Raw genomic sequence first — 17,611 nt, forward strand, 5'->3', positions numbered from 1 at the left:
AAGAAAGGGGAGTTATTATGTCATATACAAATAACTACAAGAACATGAAGCATATTTTCACAGACAAAAAAAAGCATTTTAAAGAGAGACAAGTTCAAAAGTAAAGGGATTTATCAATATTACCTCATTTTCATCAGATTCTTGCAAATTCAAGGCACACAAGAACAGCAGCATGAAAGTGGAGTTGTTATTCCATCCACAAATACCTTCAAGAACATGAAGTACATTTTCACGCAGCCAGTTGTACAAAAAAAGAGACGAACTCAAAACGATATCTTGAGGAATTTATGAACATTACCTCATTTTCATCAGATTCTTTAAAATACAACAAAAGCTATCAAGAGTTCCAGTAGCCTACCTAACTATTAATTTAAGTGGAGAATTAAAAATGTTCCAAGACAAAGAATGCCGGTGAGAAGTAGGGCAAGTAATGGTCTAACAGCAATTATTTCTTATAATATTCGAGTTGACAGAAGTGTTGTGCTACATATGCTTAGTGTCTCAAAGGGAATTGTGAAACATAAGAGCCATGCACTGGGGGATAAATAATTAGAGTGCACTATACTAAGGACAACAGAGATGGTATGCGTATGGTTGTTGCGTGTCTGTCAACTGTTGCTTTATTTAGAATTGTGAAATTTTGACAACTGTTATCATTAACGTGGAGAGGAAGAGTTCCTTGACGCAGCAGTAATACCATGGGTGCTTTACGTGAATAACTCATATATATATATATATATATATATATATATATATATATATATATATATATATATATATTATATATATATATATATAGCTAGATAGATACATAGATACATAGATAGATAGATAGATAGATAAATAAAGTGTGTGTGCGTGTATGTGTGTGGGTATTTCACATGCCGCAAGTCATGAGATGTAATATTACCTTTGGGTGTATTCATGTCCTGTATACTTTGTCACAAGTCCTATCAACTGACCTGCTTTTGCCTAATCGGGTTGTGCGTACAACCATAAATCCTCCTAATTGTACCGTAACACGCACCTCTTCCCTATTATAGCAGTGGGAAATTACAGATAATAATAAGATTTCGTAAGGAAGGAAAAGAAAAAGCGTATCTTTTCTTGGCGCCGTTAATATGGGCCCTTCATTTGCTTATACAGCAGTAATCAGCATTCTACACGGGTAATACAGAATATTACGAGGCCTATACGGGAGTCTCTGGTGACCAAAATAATGAGGATGGCTTTGATACCCATCCTGTTTAATAAAGGAAAAAGGACAAAGGTTTGGCGCGACAGAAGCCTTACGCTTTCTATTCCGTGCCGTGGAGTTACCAGAGGGGTAATGCTTATGCGTCATGCTATGGCGTCATGTCACGCGATGAGGCTGGGTTTCGTCAAAGGATTATTTTCTTTAGGGGAGTGGGACAGAGGGCGTCATAATTCGAGGGTACCTTAACCAAACTGCGACGCTGTGTGGGTTTTGTGGGCAAGGGACTCTTGGAGGACGATTTTAATGTTTATTTTTGTCTATCGAGATTCGCTATTGTGAATCCCCTTCATTTTGATATTAGGTAATATGGCACCAATGGCTTTCAAAAAATCAAAATGAGCTTCTGGAAGTGGTAAGGAGAAATATAGAGAAAGTGTGATATTGCAGGACCTCAGCAACACTAGGATACTGACGTTCTGTGAATGAAACGAGTAATTAACGCAACAGATCCAGGTGCTGAAGGCGACAGTGGGAATTCATTTTTATTAAAATCTGTGGAAGGGGTCATCTAGGAAATCCGTAGATAATGACCCATTTTACGATTGTTATGGTTTGTCAAAATTTTTTAAAATCCAGTAGTTCAAGCATATTCATCAGGAAAATGAAAACAGAGAACACAGAACAAAACTCAACAACGGTAAATCAAAGAACCAGAATCATCGATACAAGACGCCCCGCAGTCAAAAATTAATTTTCTGTCAGGGATGGATTTTTCAAAAGAAAACAAGAAAAACAAATCTTGGGTACTGACTAATCGTATTGAGACTTGTGGAATGAAAATATGACATGATATCGGTGAACCAAATAAAAATTTTGGAGTTTTACTTGAGTTCACGTTGATTCCCCAGCGACGACGCCGCTACAAATCTCTGTTCGGACATGTAGTTAAATTTCCGGCTTCTCTGAGAACAAAAGACGGTACTGGCACAAGGCCAGCCTAGTTTCGCAACAATAACAGTAGCTATCATATTACGGAAGGGCGAATAACTGCAGTGGGAGTGGTTTTGTTTACATACTATGTTAACTTACTTTCATGGCCAGGATCAGTATCACTAAATACTTGAAACAAGATGATGTCCAAGAAACACTCCTCTATGGAAACCATAAATCGAGCAGTCAGGCACATACTTAACATTCAAACCTAACTAAAACATTACAAATATCATTCTTGTGTTTAACTAAGTCAAAGACAAAGCCAACATGGATTTGAACAGGTCCAGATTCACATGGATTATCGTAGAAGCTCGTTAGACCAACAATAGCTTCATTAGTATATAATCGCTTTCGAGATATACATATAGCGATATAGAAGCAAATAAAGTGACTAAAATTTGGATAAACTCCTCAGCACTGTAATGCGAGCGGCAACCAAAAAATTCAAGATTTCCAAGTGGGTTTACCTCAGATAAAACTTAGCCATTGTGAAAAAATTGTATAAATATTTTTTAGTACAGTTGGGAGAACAATTTGTGTCATTTCATCTGATTCGGCTTGGAATGATACGAATTCCAATATTGTTATATAAAATCACTTAAAACTGTGAAAAAAATATATGCGCAACAAGTGGGATTCTTTTTTCCAATTTTATTTAATCTCATCCCCCGTGAACAAATGACCAGGAAAGTCGAGTTGAATTATAACTATTTATTGCTTTTAGTACACAAAAGCAAAGAAAGAACATAAAGAAGGAAAGAATATTAATGCAATAAATATCTGCCTCGCTCACTAATAGGTTGGGAGTCGGTTTTCTATTAAGTAAAAATGTTTCTAAATCGTAGCTTTAGGCCAATAATGATCCAAGAATTTCAGTTTGAATAAAAATGGAGAGTAAGGATATCCTGACCAATTTTATGATTCCGAAACTATCGTCAGATTTATATATCTTATTTCATATTTCTTCATCGGGTATCTTTATACAATGACATAATATTTCTTGGCCTGATAAAGCTAAGCCTCCACCTGTAGATAGACAATGGCAAAAATGGCGTCTGATTTCACTGTTGTTTCACGATTTCTTTATGAAAAAATAATGCATTGGAAAATCTCTGCGGGTAACAGACTTTGTTAAAGGGCCAGAGGGAACAGAAGTGAATATCAATAAGTAAAAAGCCACAGTTGCGTATATGGGCAAGGTTGTATTCACCAAAATACGGATATAGTAATGAATATCATCCCTATTTCTAGTTTCCCATTATCTATACAATCATACAATCTTCTACCATTCAAGATGCCTATCGGGTCTTTCTTATGGAGTTGGACTTTATTTTTTCCCTACCCTTTCTTATTTTACTGAACCTGGAATAGCAAAGAGTAAAAACAGTTGCCAGTCCCATCAGATTCAAATCACTAGATATATGTCCATATATACCTATATATATATATATATATATATATATATATATATATATATATATATATATATATATATATATATATATGATATATATATATATATATAGTATATATATATATATATATATATATATATATATATATATATATATATGTATATATATATATATATATATATATATATATATATATATATATATATATATATATATATATATGTATATATATATATATATAGATATATATATCTAATAAAAGGAGCCCATAAAAACACCAAAATTGTAGAGAGAAAAAGTACTATATTTCAGAGACTGCTGTCTCTTCTCTTCAGGTATATGAATGAGAAAAGTTTACAGAAAAGGTGGAGTATTTCTATACCAAGAGATTCGTCCACAAGTAAGCCAATTTAGGTCACCCCCGCTGATAATCTTCCTTTAATCTTCTTAAGCGTTGGTTGAATGAACACTGCGTCGACGATGTCTGATGTCCAATTCCCTTTTGAGATGTTCATTACCTGCTTCTCTTTTATTAAGGCCGATTCCATCATTTGACTCTTGTACCGGCAGTTGCTGCTTATAAAACACGTGACATATTCCAGTTTATTCTATGGTTATGTTCATTATATGATGAAAATAGCCGAGTTCTGTTGTCCATACCTAACTGACCGTTTGTGTTGTATTAATCTCTGGGGAAGTGATTTACCTGTAAATCCGATGTAAGATTGGTCACAGTCCTGGCATGGGATCTCATATACCCCCGTGTCTTTGGGCGATGTCTTTTGTTGGACGTTAATCAGGGTTTTGGCTAAGGTATTTGGGTAGGTAAATGCAAAAGGATTGGATTTCCCAAGGAAATCCAACAGAATTCCATCTAATAAAAGGAGCCCATAAAAACACCAAAATGTAGAGAGAAAAGTACTATATTTCAGAGACTGCTGTCTCTCTCTTCAGGTATATGAATGAGAAAAGTTTACAGAAAAGGTGGTATTTATACCAAGAGATTCGTCCACAAGTAAGCCAATTTAGGTCACCCCTGCTGATAATCTTCCTTTAATCTTCTTAAGCGTTGGTTGAATGAACACTGCGTCGACGATGTCTGATGTCCAATTCCCTTTTGAGATGGGAATTCTGTTGTTACAGAACACCTTTACCAGTCATTGTCAGCCCATTATGGAATTCAACCGCCTTTCCACGATTCTTCACTCACTTCCAGAAGTCAAGCCAGTTTTCCGCAAGTTTGAAAAAGAACTGAACAGACTACACCGGCTGAAAAACCAAAAACACTTTTTGGAAGAATGCCTCAAAGAACAAGTACTTCCAAAAATGTACGGATTCGGGAGATGGACTCTGCAATCAAACCCCTTCCCTCTATCACACAAGATCTTCCTGGAAGAAAGAATCACCAATACGAGAAACGACATCTTCGTGCTACGCAGAGTGATATATGGAACTCAATCTAATCTTCGCCTCCTCACTACGGACCACGTATACAGGTATCTGATTTCATTCTGTTCCGACATTGCTGCCTATAATAGCGTGACTCATTCCAACAGACTTTTAAGCAAGTTAAATAACCTAATAGATAATAGCGCATGGAATAATCTTGAACAACAAGACAAAGTTTTAAACTTATCCAACACCCCCCCTTACTGTAAATCAACATTTAGTTTTAAATTTAGGCTTATCCTTTGCCCTAATGCCAGACCGCAAAACAACCTAGACTTCATAGTGGCTTTTGATAAATTCATATCTGACAAAAAACTACAGACCGTGAAGAGATATGTTTAAAAGGAGTGTTACTAAATGCTTTAACTGACCTTCATAAGAAATATCCTGTTCCCGCAGATTCATGATAGCCATCCACTCGCTAAAAAAGTTAGATGTTATAATAAGTAGATCCGACAAAGACGGCAAAAATTGTAATAATGGACAAAGACTTCTACCCTCGACAAAATCAACCAGCTCCTTAGCGACACAAATACTTACGAAAAACTGACGAAAATCCCCTCCAGAACGTTCCCACAGAATTTTTTCGAAAAGTAAGATTAATTGGCCAAGACAAAAAGAGTATTGAACTATTAGAGAAATTTAAAGTAATTAATCCTAAATTACCCTACTTTTATGGTCTTCCCAAAAACTCACAAAGACAATCTTCCATTCAGACCCATCGTTTCATGCGCCGGAGCTTTCAATTACAAAATTTCTAAATGGTTAGCTGGCCTCCTTTCCTCCTTTTTTTAGGCACTTTTTCTCCCAGTCACATCAAACATTCGGAAGACTTTTGTCACAAATTCAGAGAAGCACATATACCACTTCACAACATAAAACTTTTAGCCTTGACGTAGACTCCCTATTCACAAAAGTACCAGTACAGGACGTTCTTCAGTTTTTAAGGGAAAAATTATCCCCCTATTCAGATCATTTCCCTTTGGCACTTGACAAAATAATAAAGTTAGTTGAATTATGTGCATCTAATAACGTATTTTCATTCGGGAATCATTCTACAAGCAAAAATTCGGTGTAGTATGGGTAGTCCTTTAAGTCCTATTTAGCCAATCTGTACATGGAATACTTTGAAACTACAGTAATAAATGCAATAAAACCCAAAAACATGCTGTGGATGAGATACGTGGATGACATACTAACATTTTGGGATAATAAGTGGGGTAATTTTAATGAATTCCTCTCAAATAATAATCAGAGACACGACAGAATACAAATTTACTATATACAGAAAACCAACGTTCTCACTTTCATATATTCACTACTTTAGCTATCATGACAATACTATCAAGATAAGTCTAGCTAGCAACCTATTCTTAAGAGCCTTACGAATTTGTTCCCCAGATTTCCTGGAAAAAGAATTTGAACTAATTCGCAAGCAACTCTCATCTTTAAAGTATCCTGACCATATAATTGAGAAAGCAATTCAAAAGCAAACGTAATTTTCTACCGACCCCCTAAAGACAAGACCAGAGACACACCCAACAATAAAATAAAAATTCCCCACCTGGAGACGATTAAGAGAGTAACTCACACCCTTGGGAAATCCAACCCTTTTGCATTTACCTACCCAAATACCTTAGCCAAATCCCTGATTAACGTCCAACAAAAGACATCGCCCAAAGACTCGGGGGTATATGAGATCCCATGCCAGGACTGTGACCAATCTTACATCGGATTTACAGGTAAATCACTTCCCCAGAGATTATACAACACACAAACGGTCAGTTAGGTATGGGCAACAGAACTCGGCTATTTTCAATCATATAAATGAACATAACCATAGAATAAACTGGAATATGTCACGTGTAATTTATAGCAGCAACTGCCGGTACAAGAGTCAAATGATGGAATCGGCCTTAATAAAAGAGAAGCAGGTAATGAAAACATCTCAATATGGAATTGGACATCAGACATCGTCGACGCAGTGTTCATTCAACCAACGCTTAAGAAGATTAAAGGAAGATTATCAGCGGGGGTGACCTAAATTGGCTTACTTGTGGACGAATCTCTTGGTATAAATACCACCTTTTCTGTAAACTTTTCTCATTCATATACCTGAAGAGAGAGACAGCAGTCTCTGAAATATAGTACTTTTCTCTCTACATTTTGGTGTTTTTATGGGCTCCTTTATTAGATGGAATTCTGTTGTTACAGAACACCTTTACCAGTCATATATATATATATATATATATATATTATATATCATATATATATATATATATATATATATATATTATATATATATATATATATATATATTAGTTCCATAGTTCAGTTCCAGGGACAGAAAAAAACGGGGAATGAAGCAACCAGCCCCATCTCGTTTCCATTAAAGAAAAAAAAAAAAAATCTGACTTCATAATATGATAAAACTTAAATCCCTACCGAAGAGTTCGTAAAATTATTTTTGCCGTAAAAATAGATTGGGTCGTCGGGTTTACATAGCCTTCATCAGGACTGGTTTGGAAAATCATTTCTGACCCTGATTAATCGCCTGGCGCACGATATCTAGCCCGGTTACAGTTCTCAAAAAGGAATTACGTAGCTAAGGGCAGGTCAGATTCTCCTTAGCTGAACTTATTCTGAAATATTGAATGAAAGTATCGATAGGACCTGATCTATTTTCTTAAGATCGTTACAGTTCAATTATTATTATTATTATTATTATTATTATTATTATTATTATTATTATTATTATTATTATTATTATTATTATTATTATTATTATCATTATTATTATTATTGTATGCTGGTAGTAAACCCTCTTTTAAACATGTTTTATTAAAAGTGATTGCTGCCTCAGCTGCATTAATCCTATAAAGGTTCTTCTCTATTTTTCTAATGATTGTTTTCTCATTGTTGCTTAAACTGGTGAGCAATGCACCGAAGGTTTCATATCTCAATTAGGTAAAAGTCAAAAACGATTGGATTTTTATTGGTAAAAAATTCCAGTGGGGATAGTCAAAGTTTCGGGTATATCCCGTAGAGTATTATTATTATTATTATTATTATTATTATTATTATTATTATTATTATTATTATTATTATTATTATTATTATTAATATTATTATTATTATTGGTTTACAGGTATTTATAGTTGGCAGGGCTTGTACAATCGGTGGGTAGGTCGGTAATCAGGGACTTTAATTGGTCGTTGGTTGTTGACGAAATCTGTCCCTGAGGCGTTGAGATCTAGGTCTGTCCGGGGTTGTTGGTGTGGGTTGGGTGTTGGTTGGGGTACCTGCCATCTGGGTGGTAGGTATTATTATTATTCGGAAGATAAACCTTATTCATTTGGAACAAGCCCAAAGGGGCCACCGACTTGAAATTCAAACTTCCAAAGAATATGGTGTTCATTAGAAAGAAGTAAGAGGAGGTAGAGGGAAATATTGAAAGAAGAGCTGTCGCTTGTTAAAGAAGAAAAAATAAATTAACTAATTAAATAGATAAAAATGTGTGCATATTATTAAAATGCAATAAGATTTGTATTAGGGTAGTAATGCATTGAGTCTTCGCTTGCACGACAGACTCAGGGAGACTGTTTCGCAGTCCAACGTTTGGAAGAATAACGGACCTGTACACAATGGAAAGTTTCCAGCTGGCTTTCTTTTATTTTTTGTACTTCTATTTCGGCCTTCCTCCGAGAATGTAAAGATATCTGGGGATTGTTAATGGGACCACTGGAACTGTGAAGCTCTGACTTTTAGCGAAAGTATCTCTAGGATCAAGATCACTATATAGTTTAAATGTGAATATAAAGTTTTGTTAATCAAGATCTTCAATTTCCTGGGTTAGTATTTGGAATACTCAGTTTAATTTATGGCTCATAAAATCAGGATGAGGCAAGTTCACATACCATAATCAGGTATGCAAAATCTTTTGCCTATCAATACATAGTCGTTTCATTGCCATCTTACAGCAATCAGTCTGTAAATGAATTAGTTAATCAATATATATTGAGGTATAAAATTATGATTAGGGCTTGATAAAATTACGTAATCACTGCCTAGAGCTTCTTTGTTCTAAAAAGACTGCTTATAAGGCTCACGTCAAAGTAGAGTTTAATTAATACCCTTCGGGAACAATATATACTATCATATCACTAATCAGTATAAGAAAAACAAGAGGAAGACGTCGGTATCATAGAAAATATCGTAAAGGGATAAGGATCTGTAAGTGGGAATTAGCCACCGATTCATTTAACAGACTGCTATGGCACTGAAATGCAGAAGATTATATGTATATGATATATATATTAGGTGTGTATGTATGTATATACGTAGATATATTAAATACATACGTATTATGTAAATATGAATATATACATAAAATATATTATATATATATATAGTATATAATCATATAAATTATATATATTATATAATTATTAATTTGAAACTGAAGATTGCTTGAGATGGATATAATTATTCATATTGCTAATGCTCAATTTTTGTCAAGGCTGAAAGCTAAGCATTAATCCAGGTCAACTGTGTAAAACTTGAAGCAGGTGTTTGATTTCAGCAAACCTAATTCAACAGTTTGAAGGACAAACCTCTGCCATTAACTCGTTGGTGAGTTTCTTTTTGCCGTGACCTATATATATACCAAGTTAAACAAGGCTGTGAGCCAATTACTCCACTGGTCTTCCAGTGCCTCAAATATGTACCTGCTGTCGAGTGATTATACCCGCACTCGGCATTGAAAAGTCTAATCTATACTTTACGTAGGTCAACAAAATGCCAGACTTGGTTACGTGGTAATCTTTAAACAAGGACAGGACGTGTTGCTTGAGTTCATGACAGAGCGGCAAATGTTAATGATAAATAGCAAACTCAGTAAAGTTAGAATGAAGAAATTTAAAGTGAAAACAATTATCATCAACACGCCCTCAGTTGCAGTCTTACGTAAGAAACTGCATGACATTTGAATTCAACAGGACAAAAAAGCCTCTGCATCGTCGTCCATGATTGCGGTGTTTTTATTTATCTTTTTTTTTTTTAATCCTATCTTTTTGTGTGTAATTTTTTCTTCACGTTGCTTCAAGTCCATGAATAAACACTCGATGATGAATCTGTAATAACAGGCTCTAGATTCAGGTAGCGTTTCCACTTACTGTTTTTGAACAGACTGGGTTTTCAAAATGCTGTTGATGTCGGAATGAATATAGAGAATTTCCCACTCGTTTACAAGAGACGTATCTTACAGTGCCTCCCCACTACAGTAAACAATACCGTAAACACATTTCGGTAGGTCATTGCACACACATCACAAACAGGTTGATACAAGTCAACGACTTAATGATTGTTCTAACCATTGCTTCATACGATCACCCAGCAATTGGCAAAGATTAGTTATCCACCTATGGTCGTTGACCTGTTTCCAACCTGTTTGCGAGATTTTATATATATATATATATATATATATATATATATCTATATATATATATATATATATATATTATATATATATACATATATATACATATATATAGATATATATATATATATATATATATATATATATATAATATATATATATATATATATATATGGTGAGTTGCCGAATTATTTGTATGGCATGTTTTAATATCCACCTATGGTCGTTGACCTGTTTCCAACCTGTTTGCGAGATTATATATCTGGTGAGTTGCCGAATTATTTGTATGGCATGTTCTAATATGTAGTAGCCGCACCCTTAATTGCGAAGTGTCTCCGTTAACTAAGCAATGGGAGAAATTTTTATTGATGAGAGAAATTACCAATTCCCGTCAAGACATGTTGGCAGATATGTGCTAGAATAGAGGTCCTCTTGCTAAACCCGGACTTAAAGTTAGGTAATATTGTATTATTTGTAATCTAAATATTTTGTTTTACTGGAGATGACGAGTTTCATTAAAAATAACATCATGAGAAACAAAGCAATGAAATAATAGAGGCTAAAAGAAAGAACAAGTAATTCACCAAAAAATACCAGAGTATTATTACGTACCCAAAGGTACCTTTAACATGTCGTTATTGTAATAGCTGATAGTATTAACAAAATTACATGAATATTGTCTGAGTCTCTACATTCAGCATTTTTCTTTGTAATTTAAAATATCTTCGTCTCAGGAAAGTTCTTTAGCTTAAGGTGGTGACGGACTATAACTATTCTGCCATGTTTCGGTAGCTCCCGACAAACTTTCCACCATGTAGGCAACAATAGTGCCAAAAGTGAACTACTTAAGTTCTACTTAACTGAATTTTGCCACCAATAACAATTGTCTGGAGAAAGGTTTAGCGATAAGATGCCCAAACATGCCAGATATAATGCGTAAGATCACCTACGTATAACGTCAAATATCAGTTATTATTACTTATATATATTTTTGTGCTTTTCCGTGTCCTCCATTTATATATATTCTTTTAATGTGTATATACATTATATATGTGATGATATGCATGTATATATATATATATATATATATATATATATATATATATATATACGTATATATATAAACGAGATATATGTATATATACAGATATAATATATATAGCATATTTATATATATCATACATATGTTTATATCAAATCTACGTATATAAATATAAAAAATATATATGTATATTATATATATGCAGATGTATCTATATAAATAAATATATATATATATATATATATATATATATATATATATATATATATATATACTTATATATATATATATCTATATATATATATATATATAATATATATATATATACTATATATATATGGATATATATATATATATATATATATATATATATATATATATAATATATATATGGACTATACATATATATATATATATATATATATATATATATATATATATATCTGGATATATATATATATATATATATATATATATATATATATATATATATATTATACCGATATTTCTAAGAGTATAATAGAAATAGAAAACTGAAGCCAGAGAGAGAAATTTCGAACTCATCGTTTAAATCACATAAATATATCGGCAATCAATGTCATTTCTAATACTAGGATGTTCCAGTTCAAAGTTCAGAGTACATTCATTCCTCAATGTTACTTCCACGCTACGTGCTATAAAATTCTTTTTTCTTTTTTATTTATTTTATGATATTCAGGTAAAAACTCAAGTTAAAATACATCTATTCGAGCGTAGTTAACAGTACGTACATACTTATACGTGAGTAAATCGATAGATAAGTAAAAAAGTATTATAAACTTGCGTATGTATGTATGTATGTATTATATATGTGTGTATGTATAGGTATTATATATATATATATATATATATATATATATATGTATATATATATATATATATATATATATATATATATTATCACCAACCGAATGACTTGTAAGTTAGAATCGTCTTAATGTTCTTTAATACTTCTTGGTCGATAGACCTTCGGCTCTCATTTGTAAACAATCAAAATGTAATCGATTTTGGATATTCCTCGATAACTTCCAGTCGATAATAGCCACGGAAATGTCGAATGTCGAGGGAATTTCAATTATCGCATATACTTCTTGAAGGTCAGATCCAAGATCAGTTTTTAATTGAGTTGCTTAAAAAAATTGAATTAAATTCAGGGATTAAGGTTTCCTTTGTTTACCCTCGTTCATTTTCACCTTCGTTAAGAGCTTTTTGCATTACTGGTATTAATTTATTTCACCATCGAATTCAAAGGTAAAAATGTCTGTTGCTGGGAACGTGTACTCATCAGGTCTCTTATACCCTGCGAAGACTTACCACACTTACGGCATGGACTAATGCTATCACAAATTGGCTTGATTTTAGCCATCCAACCAAAACAATTAATAATAATAATAATAATAATAATAATAATAATAATAATAATAATATTGCATAAATAAATCCATAGTTCTGTATATGTACATATAATTAAAGATAAATCTGTACGAATAGCTTTCGGAAATCTGTTTGATTCCCGCGGGATTGAAAAAGGGAATCGAATAGATTCCCGAAAGCTGTCTGCAAAGATTTACCTTTAAATATATGTGGATTTGTCCTTCCATTTTATGAGTACTTATTTATTATATTATTATTATTATTATTATTATTATTATTATTATTATTATTATTATACAGACAGACGTATTAATTACCTGACTAAAGATCTTCCATCAACGAAAACGGAGGAGGCAAAACGGAAGAGAAAAATTAACATTAAAATTAAATGGATAACAGAACTGAACTGAATATAGAATTTAGGCCAACGGCCAAACACTGGGACCAATGAGGTCATTCAGCAATGCAACGGAAATTGACAGTAAAAAGCTTCAAAGGTGTAACAGGAGGAAAGAGAATATGAAAGGAAGAAAGAGAATATGAAAGGAGGCACAGTAAAACGAACGAACGGTTGCAGCTAGGGACCACAGGCTCGCTGCAAAGTACCTTAAGTAATGCCTGCAGTGCACCACATGAGGTGCACTGGCGGCACTAATCCCCTAAGGGGATAAATGGATAACTTAGAGCTTCAAAGCCAAGCAAAAGTCGAGAGGACATCGGCTTCTACCTTCAAGAAAGAAAATTTACATTCAAGAACGTTAGGAAATGAAGTCTGCTATTATTTTTATTATTGAAAATTAAAAATATATTTATGTACAGGGTTAAAAATGACATGGAGAGCTTTCGAAAACTGCTCCGTATCCATCTTCAGTTTTACTGTTGGTTAAACAGTGGAGGGACTGTTACAACCAGAGTCAAAGTACATATACTTTGACTCTGGTTACAACAACGCAAGAAATTGGCCCAAGGCGGATTCTTGCGTTGTTGTAACATTGTTTTACCATCAGTAGGACCGAAGAGGGATACATATACTTTTAACACGACTGCAGCCTTTAATTCTCAATATTATAGCCTCGTTACAGGGTGTTCCTTGGTCCATTATTATTATCAATATATAGGCAAATAGTGCATATGGGCCAAGACTTGAAAATAGCAGTTTAATGTGACCCTAGAGGACTTGGAGGCTATAAATAGCTGAGGCTTTTAAGCACAGGCAACATAATTATTTGTGTCGATGGACATGGTCATTGTGAAGCAATTTCTTAATGGTAAGTCACTCAATATATCCTGTTTCCATTAAGGGATATTATGCTGCTTAAAATAGCTAAGAGACTGAAATGAAGACTTATCATCGTACGTATATAATTACTAGCTTCGCTATATTTATACTGCTATTTTTATTTGCTTATCCTTAGAAGATATTTACTCAAAACTGGAGGGACTTTAAGTTATGATGAAGCAAGTAATGCCTTTGAAATTTGCAGAATATGGACATTTACTGTCGATTTAGAAAAAAATTAGGAATCTACCTGAAATTTCCTCTCTACAGAAATGGAGTGCGCTTTCCAAATAAATCATTTCTAAGCATCAATATAACTTGCTAAGCGTTTTATAGCTAAGGGAAAATTTGAACACCTCGGAGGAAATGCGTAGAAAAATTCCGGTTTCTATTGATCAAATTAGGAGTTACCAAAAGGAGTTACCAAGCAATTTAAACTCCTCCTTCCAATTTATTCCCCCTGACAAGCAAAACAAAAGAACATGAACGCTAAAAAACAGACATAGAAAGAACAGCAGGAGCAAAAATGTGTTCTGCAGAATAGCCAGTCCCTCCAAGACACTACAAAAGGAAGAGAACTAATCAATGTTTTTTTTTTCTTCGCGAAGACCATTACTCAAGTGTCTGTATCATCGATTCATGGTAGCTAATCTTCTATCATAGTGACCTTTCAAATTTAGTCCCTGAATTATTTCTTGGGCATTTTAATTTTTCTAAATTCTATTTTTGCCACCCTTTCATCAGCACTGACCAGCAAGTCATAGATCTTTCCATTCAAGACTTCCTTGATCCACATCGATGATAATTGCCGAGGTGGTATTTTGAAGCCCGTTGCTCAGCTGACCTCCGTATTTGCTCATTTCGAATTGGTATGGCCTATTCAGCGGAGTGGGAGCCCGCGTTGGCAAAAGGCCAGTCTAATGTAACAGAAAGAAGCAGTTTGCCTGTCGGTACGTCATTTTGCTTAGTTTGGCTTGTCACGTGATGTTCGTGCTGGCACAAGACAACTGAATGTTATAGCAACAATCAGTTTTCCTGTCGGTACGTAAATTCGATACCAGATTACTACAAAATGCTTGATTTGATTTTATGAACTTTCAGCTGTCAAGTAAAAGCACTGGGGCACTTTCGGCCACTCAGCGCTTAAGACAGCGAAAAGAAGATGTTAAGGAGTTGGACAGCTAGACAGAGAGCTCGGAAAAATAAATGGGATGAAGTGCTAGGATCTTAAGATGGAGCAAGAGAAACCCCAACAGAAGCATTTAGAAGTCATGGTAAGAGTGGTTGGACAGCAAGATTGAAGAATATTACACGCTGGAGCGAAAACAAACGATTCCCAGCGCATATCACATCAATTGAGTCATTGAGAAACACACAAAGGGTTACAGTACATTTTCGGTGAATATAAACCACTTAGATTTTCCCAAGCGGTTTAGAGATGTGTGATGACTGAAGAAATGTACTGTTCAGGATGACTTCATCCTTACAGGTGTTCGGTCATAAAAACTTTACAAGCTGATTAAAATCATTCTAAAAAGTCAAGTAACGATCGTCAAGTTTCAGCAGTTGCAATTATACACGTTCCTTACGTCACTCTCTACTTTCTTAAGCAAAAACGCGACGGAAACTCGCTGTTTATTGCAATTCCTAGTTGCTTATTTCATTTTCTTTAATGAATTTGAAAGTGAATCGCATCAATTCTTCTAAATAACAAATAGCCAAGACTTTTTTCAAGGTAGCTATAACTTCTTGGATAACATAGGCTAAGCAAACGGCATTCCATGCAGAGCCATCCACATATGTTCTAATATTTATAATAATAATGTTGCTATCATTATAATCCTTCCAAGAAAAGTTGTCAGCTGTAACGGAAAGTGACTTCACCGAAAAAGCGACAAATCATCGTCATATTCTGCTACCTCAAAGCAACGCCTTAAAGCTTACTCTAAAATCCCATCAATCACTTTATTTGCTATGCGTAATTTACATCCTCGTTTCTTAGATATCTGGCTTCGTTATCTTCAGGAACCGTATCTATTCTCTACCAAATGTTGCCTACTGCTTTAGAACATATCATATCTGGTACATATTTTCGTTTAACCTACTAATATCTTTGCAAATAAAAAAAAAAAATCATAACAAAGACATTCTATTGAACCATCTCGTCGTTCAAGCTCTTTCAAAACATCTTCATTTCGGTCTGTTTAAAAAAAACTGTTTTGAAAGGTTCCATCTTACTTTTCTGTGACATATTTAACAATATTTAATAGCCACAATATACTTTCACATAAATCTAGTTAAACATTTCCTTTAGGCATTCCAGCTGTTGGCGTCATCTGTCACTTCCTTTGACACAGCCTGGAAAACTCCTGCTGCCATTTATTTATTTTTAAATCCCTCTTTTACACACATCTTATTCTGCTACAATCTGCATTAGATTTAATTTCCTAAAACGCTTTAACCTCTGCCCTAGTCTTTTTACTCAAATACTCTGCAACTGACTTTATATCCCATTTTTCAATGACCAGTAACATTTATTCATGAATTCCATGAAAAACTAATCAAGTGTCCTTTTCCTTCATCGAAAATATCATCACATAGCTACTGTATTTTTGCTTTCATTTTCTCTGACAATTTTCTTAAACTATTATCCGAGAATCTCACTTTAACTTTCACAATTCTCTGTTATTTTTCCTCGGTGTCTTGAACAGCGTATCTACAGATTCATTGATTGATTTATAGTTACTGATACTAGCGTCACAAAAGGATCTACTGTTCAACCTTCATCATAAACCTATCCGAGCTAACGCCATTGAACTTTTCAGGTACGTATACCAAAGAGCAAAAAACCTCATTTACTCATCGGCACTTCTACCACATTGCATCACGCAAGCTTCCTTTGCCTTAACAAACCCTGAATTAATATTACCCGGCTTCCACCCCGAGCACACAATACGTTTTCAACGCATAGAATTCTCCGCGCGGAAATTTTATCATATGCTTTCTCACGTTGCACACATTCCACGCAATCCTTTCACACCGAAAAGCTATCTGTTGCGACCTATTCTGCTCCTCTTCAAGTCCTGCAAGATATCCTCAGCTGCGCATTCTTTTCTCCGTCATATTTACCATCAAATTTGGAAATTACTTGGCTCTCAATTTGCGCACTCGAATTTATCACCTCTTCCCGTGAAGAGAAGAAAGCTAATCCTCTTTTCCACTTACTGGACGTACCACCTTTTCCGTGTATTGGAGCTCCCAGGCCGTGATCAGCCGCTAAATCCCGTTCTCGAATTGCTGAAAAACATTTCAGTTGGTAAGCCTGAGAATTATTGTCCTTTCCAAATTTTCAGTTTATTCTTCTTTTTTTCATTTTCTAAGTTTA

The sequence above is a fragment of the Macrobrachium nipponense genome, chromosome 13, assembly GCF_015104395.2.
Source record: "Macrobrachium nipponense isolate FS-2020 chromosome 13, ASM1510439v2, whole genome shotgun sequence".
NCBI classification, from domain to species: domain Eukaryota; kingdom Metazoa; phylum Arthropoda; class Malacostraca; order Decapoda; family Palaemonidae; genus Macrobrachium; species Macrobrachium nipponense.